This window comes from Schistocerca serialis, chromosome 4, assembly GCF_023864345.2.
Source record: "Schistocerca serialis cubense isolate TAMUIC-IGC-003099 chromosome 4, iqSchSeri2.2, whole genome shotgun sequence".
NCBI classification, from domain to species: Eukaryota; Metazoa; Arthropoda; class Insecta; order Orthoptera; family Acrididae; genus Schistocerca; species Schistocerca serialis.
In genome coordinates, this window is record NC_064641.1 from 454,973,407 (window position 1) to 454,986,967 (window position 13,561).

Below are 13,561 nucleotides of genomic sequence, written 5' to 3' on the forward strand. Positions count from 1 at the left end.
AGAGAAACATCAACGATATGGGCTTTCGGAGGCAAAGGCCAATTCGTGTACCCTTGATGACTGCACGACATAAAGCCTTATGCCTCGCCTTTGCCCGTCAACGCCGACATTGGACTGTTGATGACTGGAAACATGTCGCCTGGTCGGACGAGTCTCGTTTCAAATTGTATGCTGCGGATGGACGTGTACGGGTATAGCACCTCAAGAATCCATGGACCCTACATGGCAGCACGGGACTGTTCAAGCTGGTCAAGGCACTGCAATTGCATGGGGCGTGTACAGTTGGAGTTATATGGGAGCCCTGAAACGTCTAAATATGATTCTGACAGGTGACACATCCTGTCTGATCACCTGCATCCATTCATGTCCATTGTGCATTCCGACGGACTTGGGCAATTCCAGCAGGACAATGCGACAACCCACACGTCCAGAATTGCGCCAGAGTGGCTCCAGAAATATTCTGAGGTTAAGAACTTCCGCTGTCCTCCAAACTCCCCAAAGTCATTGAGCACATCTTGGATGCCTTGCAACGTGATTTTCAGTCATACTCTTCCGGATTTATGGACAGCCCTGCAGGATTTATGGTGTCACTTCCCCCCAACTACTTAAAACATTAGTATAGTCCATGCCGCGTCGTAGAGCGACACATCTGCATGGTCGCTGAGGCTCTACACGACATTAGGCAGGTGTACCAGTCTCTTCGGCTCATCAGCGCATTTCAAGATATATAAAAATTATATCTGGTGTTAATTATAGTACATGTAACAAATACATCATCAGGAACTTGGTATTTTGCCTAACACTTGACAAAATATCTGAAGTACCCAGAAGGATGGAGGGAAACAAAATGAACGCGGGTTCAGGCTTACGTAATGTTATTTCATCCATGTAGCCAAATTTACGAAGAACATGGCAGCGCTAAACCACTCATCGGTATTATGTTACACCTCATCTGGACTAGATGCATGCACTGACTCGATGGTGTCATTAGGCCTTCGTATTGGGTCCTAGAGTAAGATGGCCGACAACTGTGGTAACTGGTCCTCAATATGTACTGGAAAATGGCGCTGGGATGCACGCTATGTGGCCGGCCGAAGTGGCCGAGCGGTTCTAGGCTCTACAGTCTGGAACCGCGCAACCCCTACGGTCGCAGGTTCGAATCCTGCCTCGGGCATGGATGTGTGTGATGTCATTAGGTGAGTTAGGTTTAAGTAGTTCTAAGTTCTAGGGGACTGATGGCCTCAGAAGTTAAGTCCCATAGTGCTGAGAGCCATTTGAGCACGCGATGTCCGAGCTGGTCCCACAGCTTTTCTGTCGTAGGCAGATCCTGAGAAGTTGCTGACCACAGGAGTATCTCAACATCACACAGACAGATCTTAGAGACACGTCCAATGTTACGACCAACATTGTCATATTGAAGAATGGCACCTAGAGACTTTAGCATTAGAGGTAACACATGAGGACACAGAGTGTCCGTAACATACGAGATTGCCGTCGGCGTTTCCTAAGTCACTACCAGCCGTTACTTAAATTCATACAGGATGGCTCCTCACTCCATAACGCCAGGAGTAAAATCAATATGTCCCTCGAAAGCACGAGAATCTGTATCTCTCCGCAGGTCGCCACCATATTTATCGCTCAACAGAGGGCGATGCCATTCACTGGCAGCCCGTGCTTCCCGGTCACTGCTCCACGCCAGACAGCCGTCTGTGTTTTGGTGTCAACGACAGCTACACACCAGAAGGCAGTTCCCTAGTCCGGCTGCTGCTGGACTCCGCCCAGTGGTGCAGCATGACACAGAATAAGCATTCATTACTTGTTCTCCGACGGCAGGCACATAAGTGAAAGGATCATGTTGTTCTTGATGCACAATACAGTGATCCTCCGTTGTGGTGGTCAGACATGGTCGACTGAATATTTGGAAATTTGTGGTTAGGTCTAATGGGACCAAACTGCTGAGGTCATCAGTCCCTAAGCTTACACACTACGTAATCTAACTTGAACTAACTTACACTAAGGACAAAACACACACACACACATTCCCAAAGGAGGGCTTGAACCTCTGACGGGGGCAGCCGAACGGACCGTGACAAGGCGCCTCAGACCGCTCGCCTAGCCCGCGCGACGGTCGACTGAAACTTTGACGACAAGTGTGCTTGCACCCGAGTTCCCCAGATGTTCAACATCGGGCGACAATCACGTCTGAATGTCCCACCAATTTTTATATTCCACTATCCGACCAGACTGCCAAACAGAGGCCCAAAATGAGAGCCCTTTAAACTGTCATGCGCTAATAACGCTGCCTCATACGAGTACGCAGCATCTATGTGACCTTCAGTGATGCCTCGATACTTGACGCTGTTCACGCTCCATATGGACTCCCAGGCGTGGTAACAACACAAATTCCCTCTGGTAACGTCCTACTTACCGCACAGCATTGCAACTGTAATCACTTACTTACCCGCCAATGGTGTGTACGTGTACGAAGTGACACTGACATCCGACCATGTCTTTTGGTCTTTTGGGTGGTTCACTTTTTTGCCAGGTTGCATGTATCAGTTTCCACAATTTGAAGCAATTTTTCGGAGAATAAAGTAACATGAAAAATAGGAGTATGCCAAGGAATTCTCGCAATTACAAGCTACACTTAAAATGAGAGACATTCCAGCTACTTGTGTGAGAACTTGCTCACATGGGTGGCCTCACGACCAAGAACCTGTGATTACGTAGGCCTTCCCGGCGTAATAAGTCTTGAAAGTCTCTTCGGGTTTACTGCCGAATCCTAAAATCAACTTGACGCGATATTTCGGCGATCCAGCTAGTCGCCATCTTCAGGAGAATGCTGTTTCTACTGATGAGTCCCTCTGTTTCAATGACTAAGAACCTGGTCTGCTAAATACGTGTGTTGTCGGGCGTACTTCGTCAGGTTCCTTCAGCGGACTCGCATATGACAGTTGTACTAATATTTTGGTTCATCAGTATTTTCGACAACAAATGATTTCAGTATTCGAAAGTTTCCATCCAATTACATACATCTTTACTCATAAGCGGCAACTCGTCCTTGTTATTTACCGTCAAAAATGTGTGTTACTCATGTTTCGAGGGTCCGAGTGGTGTGGTGCACTGTGTGAGACACTGGTATTTGAAGTGTTTCCTCCAGCCGCTTTCTTTGAAGTAGTGAAAGTTTCCAGAGAGGTGATTCAGTTCAATTAAATTAAATGACAGATGCAGAAATAACCGCCACGAGAGGACAACATCTCGCTTGATGGTAATAAATGATACGGCTATCGCACAGTGTTCACGGTGTTCGTTGTTCGAAAACACAGTACGACTGTTCAGTACAGAGAGCTGAATAAAAGTACTTGACCTTTTTTTCTACCATCATCAATTTAAAGTAGTGCAGCAAGGCCTGTGTCTGATGGTTATTGAAGACTGACCACGTCATTGTTTTGAGAGCAATGACCGAATCATCCTCACCATAGCTTGCACAAAAGCTATTGAAAGATATTTTAGAGCTAGGCTCAGCCTTTAATATCAGTAAGAAAAACATGTATATTTTATAAAGAAACTTATATCACAATTTGCACTTAGTAGTTCAGCGGTTTAACTCCCATTCCAGCAAATAGATTTATGTTTCCCACCGTTTCTCTAAACCATCTAAAATAACTGCTGGGACTGATATTCTTAAAAGGACGTGTTCGATTTCCATTCTCCATCCTTCACCAATTTAATGTCGATCATCTCGTCGTCGATGGAAAGCTTTAACTGTGGGTTTCCTCCGGAATTAGCTCGATTACCTTCTTCTCAGATTAAGGAAATCCACTAAATACTGTTGTGTTCAAGGTAACTAAATTCCTTTCCTAACTTAAAGGATCTCAAAATAAATGGAAGGTAAAGTATAGCCTGGCTTAAATAAATTATTTATTTTAAATGCACCACTTCGCGTCTAATTACTTCCTGCCTTTCCGAGCCCTTAATGTTTTGTCATAAAAATGCTTCAATTTGATCCTTTTCCACTGGAAGTGCTTTGGTAGTTACAGTAGTATCTTCTGTTGCGAAACATCTTAGAGTACTGTGCAAATGAGAGCCCTTATAATCGAATAAGCAAATTACGGTTGATACCCTGGATCACAGTGAAGAAAGCGTGTTCCTACATGCTCTAACTTTACTTTAGTTAACATTTAATTAATATCGTCGGAAATTGTCGACGTACTTCCTTCGTGTACATTTTATATTGATGCCGTAAATATCCATTTTGAAGTCATGATTGAAAGTATTCATCCGACTTGACAAGTAGTCCAGTGAAACTGTCAGAAAAAAAGCCTATACCTTGCAAAAGGTGGGGTAGAAGTTTTTACTTTTTTAACTCGTTCATATTGTTGGAAAGGTTAGAAAACCAAGTTTTGCCAACAAAATTTCTCTTGGGAAAACATTCTTCAGTCAAAAAACTTCAAAAATTTCGTACTTTTATCAGTTTTTTCAAAATATATCAGTTTCATTTGCTCCTATCGCTTTCACGTCTATTTTCTTTTTTAAAGAGCACAAAATTATCTACAAATTTGATTTTCACCATTTTTTTTCGACTCCCAATATCTAAGGCGCTACAGCGCTTCAAAAAATACAAATTTTTCAAATTTCGAGCAAAGTGGCAAATTACCTAATTTTTGAACACTGTTATTTCAGTTTCTATTTGTGTGGTATAAACATATTACTCATCATGTTATTCATTGGAATTTACCATCTCACTCTGCTGCAGGGCCAGGACAAACAGCATCATATTCAGTAACTACGAACACATTCACGTCGGATTGCGTGAAGTTTATTTGTGTTACAATATGTAATACGATTGCATGCAGGTGCCGTACATTTTCTACAGTTGATTGACGTTAATGATCAGTTATAAGAAAATGTATGTAGGAATTGTTCTTTAGCGGACAAAAGCGTATTTATTCTTTGGCGGGCGGAAGGCGATTATCTCTAGTGATTGTTCACAGCGCGCTGACAGCTATTGGCACACAACAATAAGGGTCCTACAGTTTGGAGTCGCTTCCATTCAGTATATGTTGTGGTGCTGAAAATGAGTATGTCTGACACGAATTTGTGTTTCATTTGCGAAAAAACTGTGGTGAGTGGTGGATGCAATGTGAAAAAGAAAGGGCTGAGCACACTTATCGATTGTAGTGCTAAATGCAGGGAGTCTGCTCACGGCCGTTTTTTGAAAACGCTCAGTGAAGTGATGGTGCATGAAGCATGCTACAAGAAGTACTTTAATGAGAGAATGATAGCAGCTAGCCTTCGACATCCTCAGGAACCAACAGGCGTGCTACGTCGGTCGCAGGAAAAAGGTCAGTTCAAGTTCAAAGAGAAATGGAGGGTACCTTATCCACAAAGTAACTTGGACTCGAAATGTTTGCTTCAAGTCAATAGCCCAAAGCTATGTTTCTTACCTGCAACGTCAATTAGGATCTCAATTTGCTATTGTATTTGATGGGTATCCATGTGAGGGAGACAAATGTAGCACAAAGAGTGCTGAGAGGATTCGTAGGTCCAAAAAACATTCTTCGGTTGACGTTGTGGTTTAATCAGAGATGGTGAACCAAGACCCTCAGGACAAGTTCTTGTACAACGAGCGAAACAAGATGCGTTTGGTCATACTTCTTAAAAAGGAATTTCTGGAATGTAGCGTTGAAGTGCACCAGCCACAAGAAGATGCTGACGTTATGACTGTAACATCTGTCATTTCAAGAACCAAAGATTTTGGAAGTGTTGTCATTGTAGGAGAAGATGTTGACCTGCTTGTGCTCATGACCGGTTTGGGGCAAGGCACTGAAAACTTATTTTTCTTAAACCCAGGAAGAGGAAATGCAGAAGACAAGTGGTTTTCCACTGCACCTTACAAGTTTGACAGTGAATATATTCTGTTCACTCACGCCTTTAGCGGATGTGATACAACATCTGCTTTTTTTGGTCAAGGAAAAATTAAGTGCTGCAATATTGTTGCGAAAAATGAACTCCTACCCTCAGCACTTTGCACGTTCAATAAACCACATGGTACCCGTGAAGAAATATTAACAGCAACAAAACAGGTTACTATCGCATTGTATAGTGGAGGTGTCGGCAGTTCCCACACACTACACCATTTGCGGTACCAGCTATTCGCCAAGTCTGCCACAAAAAGCAAACTGAATCTTGCACGGTTGCCACCTACACATGATGCTGCATATTATTCATTGCGGACTTAACAACGAGTCCAAAGTTGGATGGGAAACTGGAAACCTCCTGAGAAATGGGGCTGGAATCACAGTGACCACGGTCCAATACCCGTTATAATGGGCCAACAGCCAGCACCTGAAGCACTTCTTCACATTGTTTCATGCTCATGCAAGCTGAACTGTGGCGGAGAGTGCTCCTGCAGAAAAGCGGGTTTGAAATGTTCTTCAATTTGCAAGAAATGTATTGGGGTCAACTGTGAAAACGTGCCAAAATTTTTATATGAAGGCAGTGAAGAAGATATGGAGGATGTTGAGGAAACCGCTGACGAAATCAACGAACTTGCTGAGGCTGACTCGCTGTTTAAAGAAGAGGTCAATCTGAGATCAACTCTAGGTACAGACCCTGAATCCGTATTTCTGGTGACACTGAGGAACCTGGCCCATCAAAACGTTGGAAGTGATGCTCATATCTGTCTCAAGTGCGCTAATGTGCGATATTACAAGTATTACACACCTAGAACTGTCAAAGTTTTTTAGTAACTGACAATGCATTTAATTGTAATAAAGCTACTTATTTTTAATGTCAACTGTGTGGCTTTTATACACAAGAATAATTACCTACCCAATTAAGTTGCTTACTGCAGCTAATAATAGTTCAGTTTCCTGAGACAATTTATTTTGTGTGTGTGTGTGTGTGTGTGTGTGTGTGTGTGTGTGTGTGTCTATGTCTGTTAATGATGTATTTTTATATTTATTTATTTAGAAGGAGACCAAGAGATGAATACACTAAGCAGATTCAGAAGGATGTAGGTTGCAGTAGGTACTGGGAGAAGAAGAAACTTGCACAGGATAGGGTAGCATGGAGAGCTGCATCAAACCAGTCTCAGGACTGAAGACCACAACAACAACAGTTTTACAAATACAGGGCTGAGGTGGCTCATAGTGAACTTCAGGTAGTGATGTAAGAATCACAATAGTTGGGGGCCCAGCAATCCACATGTTGCATGCAGAGAAGTTGAATACTTGAAAATGAGGTGGTAAATTCCAACATATAACATGATGTATAATTTATTTATATTACACAAACAGAAACTGAAAAACAGTGTTCAAAAATAAGGTATCTTGTCACTATGATCAAAATTTGAAAAATTGGTATTTTTTGTGGCGCTGTAGCGCCTTAGATATTGGGAGTAGAAAAAAATGGCGAGAATCAAATTTGTAGAGAATTTTGTGCTCTTTAAAAAATAAAATTGACGTTAAAGCGATAGGAGCAAATGAAACCGAGATATTTTGAAAAAAACGAAAAAAATGCCGACATTTTCCAAGTTTTTTGACTGCAGGAAGTTTTCCCAAGCGAAATTTTGTTGGCAAAACTCGGTTTTCTAATATTTCCAACCATATGAACGAGTTGAAAAAATATACTCTTCTACCCCACCTTTTGCAAGGTATTTCTGAAATTTGACTGGACTAAAGACTATAACTTCAAAAAGAATGAAGATAAAGACTTAGAGTAGATTTTAACAAATAGAAGTAAAAAAAATTAATTTTCAAGTGAATTATCTGACTTTAAAAGGTATATTTCTTATAAGCATGGACACGTAACTTTGAGGTACTTTTTGCAGTTAAGTTTATGAACGAAATTCTCCTTTACCTTTCATAAATGTCAACGTACCCTACAATGGAGGCACGACAAATGTCTAGACGATGATAAAGTTTATCTGATACTTTCGCAAGATTGTTTGGATTTATTCCATTCACTATTCTTGCTATATCACGCCGTAGTTGTTGCTATATCCGTACGACGAACCAATCAATGAGGCACATCATTGTTAAGAAATTCTCTTACATGCAGGTGGACTTGTTGAAGCGGAGAAAACGAAATGACTTTAATTGCTGTGTTATGGCCACGTCTACTTCCTACACTTTGGGAAATGAAAAAGTCAGCGAGCTCGGAGTACCAGGGATATCCCTACTGGAAAAAGCATGAACCGGCAACCTACAATTGACACCGACATAAGCTATTATTTTCGATGCTAAAATTAGAAATTTTGGATACATTTTATCTTCAGTCATGTAGCTAGACTCTTCTGAAATCGTATGAGTCGATCTCAAATAATCTTTAGTTTATACGATAGATCCTCTGAGTACAAAAAGCACGTAACATATGGGGCTCTTCCGTTTTACAACCCAGTATCATATTATGATTTATGAGCGTGAGGCGAGTGTAACTGAAATGTTTGACTGCCTGCTCGCTGAACTATTGTCGTGTGTTATTGCCCCACGGAGGTCACAATACTGATCTTATACTACACTCCTGGAAATGGAAAAAAGAACACATTGACACCGGTGTGTCAGACCCACCATACTTGCTCCGGATACTGCGAGAGGGCTGTACAAGCAATGATCACACGCACGGCACAGCGGACACACCAGGAACCGCGGTGTTGGCCGTCGAATGGCGCTAGCTGCGCAGCATTTGTGCACCGCCGCCGTCAGTGTCAGCCAGTTTGCCGTGTCATACGGAGCTCCATCGCAGTCTTTAACACTGGTAGCATGCCACGACAGCGTGGACGTGAACCGTATGTGCAGTTGACGGACTTTGAGCGAGGGCGTATAGTGGCCATGCGGGAGGCCGGGTGGACGTACCGCCGAATTGCTCAACACGTGGGGCGTGAGGTCTCCACAGTACATCGATGTTGTCGCCAGTGGTCGGCGGAAGGTGCACGTGTCCGTCGACCTGGGACCGGACCGCAGCGACGCACGGATGCACGCCAAGACCGTAGGATCCTACGCAGTGCCGTAGGGGACCGCACCGCCACTTCCCAGCAAATTAGGGACACTGTTGCTCCTGGGGTATTGGCGAGGACCATTCGCAACCGTCTCCATGAAGCTGGGCTACGGTCCCGCACACCGTTAGGCCGTCTTCCGCTCACGCCCCAACATCGTGCAGCCCGCCTCCAGTGGTGTCGCGACAGGCGTGAATGGAAGGACGAATGGAGACGTGTCGTCTTCAGCGATGAGAGTCGCTTCTGCCTTGGTGCCAATGATGGTCGTATGCGTGTTTGGCGCCGTGCAGGTGAGCACCACAATCAGGACTGCATACGACCGAGGCACACAGGGCCAACACCCGGCATCAGGGTGTGGGGAGCGATCTGCTACACTGGCCATACACCACTGGTGATCGTCGAGGGGACACTGAATAGTGCACGGTACATCCAAACCGTCATCGAACCCATCGTTCTACCATTCCTAGACCGGCAAGGGAACTTGCTGTTCCAACAGGACAATGCACGTCCGCATGTATCCCGTGCCACCCAACGTGCTCTAGAAGGTGTAAGTCAACTACCCTGGCCAGCAAGATCTCCGGATCTGTCCCCCATTGAGCATGTTTGGGACTGGATGAAGCGTCGTCTCACGCGGTCTGCACGTCCAGCACGAACGCTGGTCCAACTGAGGCGCCAGGTGGAAATGACATGGCAAGCCGTTCCACAGGACTACATCCAGCATCTCTACGATCGTCTCCATGGGAGAATAGCAGCCTGCATTGCTGTACTAGTGCCGACATTGTGCATGCTCTGTTGCCTGTGTCTATGTGCCTGTGGTTCTGTCAGTGTGATCATGTGATGTATCTGACCCCAGGAATGTGTCAATAAAGTTTCCCCTTCCTGGGACAATGAATTCACGGTGTTCTTATTTCAATTTCCAGGAGTGTATAAAGGAATCTTTCTACGTAGGACTGGAAATAGATCTAAGCAGCCTAGTAACGAAAATTAAGGATCTGTTCTAATGTACGGTAAGGGCTCTGCTTCTGAAATCCCACAGTAAACGCCAGGAGATAGGTCTGCTAATAATATGTCTCTCCACATTTCTGTCCAATGACGCTGTGGATGTTCAGTGGCGCGAGTATCTACATGTAACTGTAGTTTATAGTAGATCAACTGAAGGTCATACTGTTCCGAGTCTAGCGGTTTTGTTATTTCTCGGACACGGGAATAACCATAGTCGTCATCTTCTACTGATCGTTATTGAACATAGGACCGCCTAGTGAATCCAGTTCAGCGTGCATGACGCACTCCTTTTTCAGATAACCGACTTACGCCACACGGCATTCTGAGGACGACGGCGAGACATGTCCCGCGATTGGTCACTGTTTCTCGGCAGCGGCGTGAGCTCACCTTTTCGCACCGCCAGAGGAAAAGTGAAGCATGAGAGCACGCTCCCCGCCGGACATTCCTGAGCTCTGCTCTGCGAAGCTGCGAGCAGTAGCTAGCTACTGACTAGCCGCGCCGGCGCAGGCGGCTCGCGAACTGCTTGTCTCAGCGCGTGTTGAACATATCGAATGCTTCCGCAAAAGCTCATTTCAATACCACCGAATCAAATTCCATGATCACCTGACAGTAATATGTTATTTGCGGGATACACAGCAGCTACACTAACAAGAAGTGATTCCTTCTATGATGGGTCTTCTATGGGTTTCTTGAGCCTTACTGCCTCTAGTGTTCCCCAGGGTTATTCAAAATTCGAAAGACACCTGCATGGAACTGCTACGCGTTTATTAAAATTTTTCATGAGTTGCTGGTAGGAATCGTCAAACAAGTTTGACCAGGACCACGAAATTTTTTTTCATGTAGGCATCATAAAAGTTACAGATGTATGCAGATTACTAATAAGAAATACCACTGAGTCGTGCGTCCAAATCTGACATCTGAGCAGCATGTGGTACAACCGTCCACTCGTCAGTTCTCATTGCTGGGAGGACGTAAGTGCCGCCACGTCACGTGCCACGATCCAAATCCGACGTATAATACGAGATTTTCAAAGCTATCCATCTATCGTATTTCAATAGGCAGAGCGAGGACAAAGATATATTTGTGTGACGCAGATAGGCAAATAATCGTTTGTTGCACGACAAACGAGTCAAGCGAAAGGTAGCGCAGTACGCAGTAAACTTCCAGGGTCTCAGAATGAACATTTCATTCTGCAACAAAATGTGGACTGTTCTCAGGACGTCGTTGCAGATTAAATCCCTGTCCCGGACACGGGACTAGAAATAGGAAACTTGCTGTTCACGGGCAATGACGCGCTTGAGGTGTCCATGCACAGCTCATGACTTGCCCTCACAACTTTACTTGCACCAGCGTCTCTCCTATCTTCCAAACCTAGAAGGTTGTTCGAGGATAGATTGAGCCAGACAACACGACGAGCGAGGCGATCCTAGAAAACTACGGTTGGATACTTAAAAAGAGTAATTTTCTTACTAGCTTGTTTTCTCTGTTCGAAATGAACTTTTAGTTGCTCTGGTGATACAAGACTCCAATTCAGGTGGGTGGGTGGACACTGGTGACTGGACTGACGGATGTGGGATGGCAGGTAGCGGTTGGAGCAGGAAGGTAGAAGTCCGCCTGTCGAACTGACGGACACAGGCCACGGAACCGACCGTGGGCCCGTCTCCCCACACAAGCGAACGGGTCGGGACAAATGGCTCTGAGCACTATGGGACTTAACAGCTGTGGTCATCAGTCCCCTAGAACTTAGAACTACTTAAACCTAACTAACCTAAGGACATCACACACATCCATGCCCGAGGCAGGATTCGAACCTGCGACCGTAGCAGTCGCACGGTTCCGGACTGCGCGCCTAGAACCGCGAGACCACCGCGGCCGGCGGTCGGGACAGACCAGCGGACCCATCCACCTGTGCGTGGGGACTTTATGGTGCCGTAAGAGCCGTTCACTGCTCCAGGGAGCTACCCCGCCCATTGGCCTCAGGCTCAGTGGTCGATCACCTCCCCACTGATCATTGTGCGCAGGGCGCTGCTTTGACGAAGCAGAGTGACTTTATGATATGTTACTTTCAGGTGATCATGAAATTTGATTCAGTGGTATTGAAATGAGATTTTGCGGAATCATTCGATATGTTCTGATGAGAACTCGCTCACCTGTAGTTCCGCGCTGCTACCGCCTCAGCGCACTCCCTCAGCACGCGCTGGACAGGCGTTTAGCATTCTGGAATACAGAAATAACTAGAACTGCAGGAACCCTTTGCGGTTCTTTATCAAATTACTCCCTGTAGTTCTTACTGGACACAAGCCGGACGCTGGTCATAAAAGAACAGAGTGCAGGAGGAGTGGATCGGCAGATAACACCTTGGCAAGCCGTGGGAGCATAAATCTTGTGAGATGTCCAGCCCGCTTTTTAAAAACACCGGCGTGACTTTCTGTCACTAGGGCAGGGAGGTTGTTGATCCCAGTAGTGATGTAGAGAGCGGGATTCAGGATGATTGAACAGGGTCTAAAAAGTAGATAGAGTGAGAGATCCGGTGCAGTTTTCCAATAGAAGGAAGCGTGGGTCCGGGCCACAAACTTTTTCGAGAATGCGAGCCTGCTATCAAATTAACTTAGGAAAATTAAAAAAAAAGAAAATCGGAGAAGAGATGGCAAAGTTTCTTACGTAGCGTTCCACTGGCAAACAAGCATTTTTTGTGTAAGGGTGGGGGCGAGGGAGGTAATTTCAGCACTGAGAGCTGTAGGCAGCGTGGCTGGTGACACAACTACTTGCATCGTTTTATAGGCATTACACTAACGAGTTCCATTCAGACTTCTTCGCTAGGCTGCTTTGGGCTCCTGCACGAGACTTCACTTCTGCGCTTACTTACACTGATCAGTCAGAAAATTACGACCATCGACCTACTATCGATCTAAACCCGTTCAGGCGACAGCAGTTTCACCTGGCGAGGAATGCCTGTAGTCAGATACGTGCACGGTATACATAGCATGAGTGAGCATGCTGACCGTATGTAGAAGGGGAAGGCGCGCGATCTGTCTGTTTGACCGAGAGCAGATTGTGATAGCCCAGAGGCTCGGCGAAAGCATTTCCGAAACAGCACGGCTTGTCGGCTGTTCGAGGAATGCAGTGGTGAGTGTCTTCAGCACGTGGCGAAACCACGTCCAGGCCTCGTAGGATTGGGCGGCCACCCCTCATTACATATGTCAAAGAGGCTGGGCACACTGGTAAAACTGTGGCGGAACTAACATCAGCCTTTAATACTGGGCAGAGTACAAGGGTGTCTGAACACACAGTGGACCGAACACTGCTAACGATGGGTCTCCACAGCCAAAGACCCATGCATGCGTCAAAATTAATACCACGACATCGGCAGCTGCAACTGAAATGAGTACGTGTCTATCGGCAATCGACGTTGGCGCAATGCCGGAGCATTGCATGGTCTGACGAGACACGATACCTTTCTCATCATGGCGATGGGACGGCACGAATCCATCGACTTGCAGGCGAACAGCTCCTTGACAACTCTACTGCGATACGGACACAAGCTGGCGACAGCTCCATTAT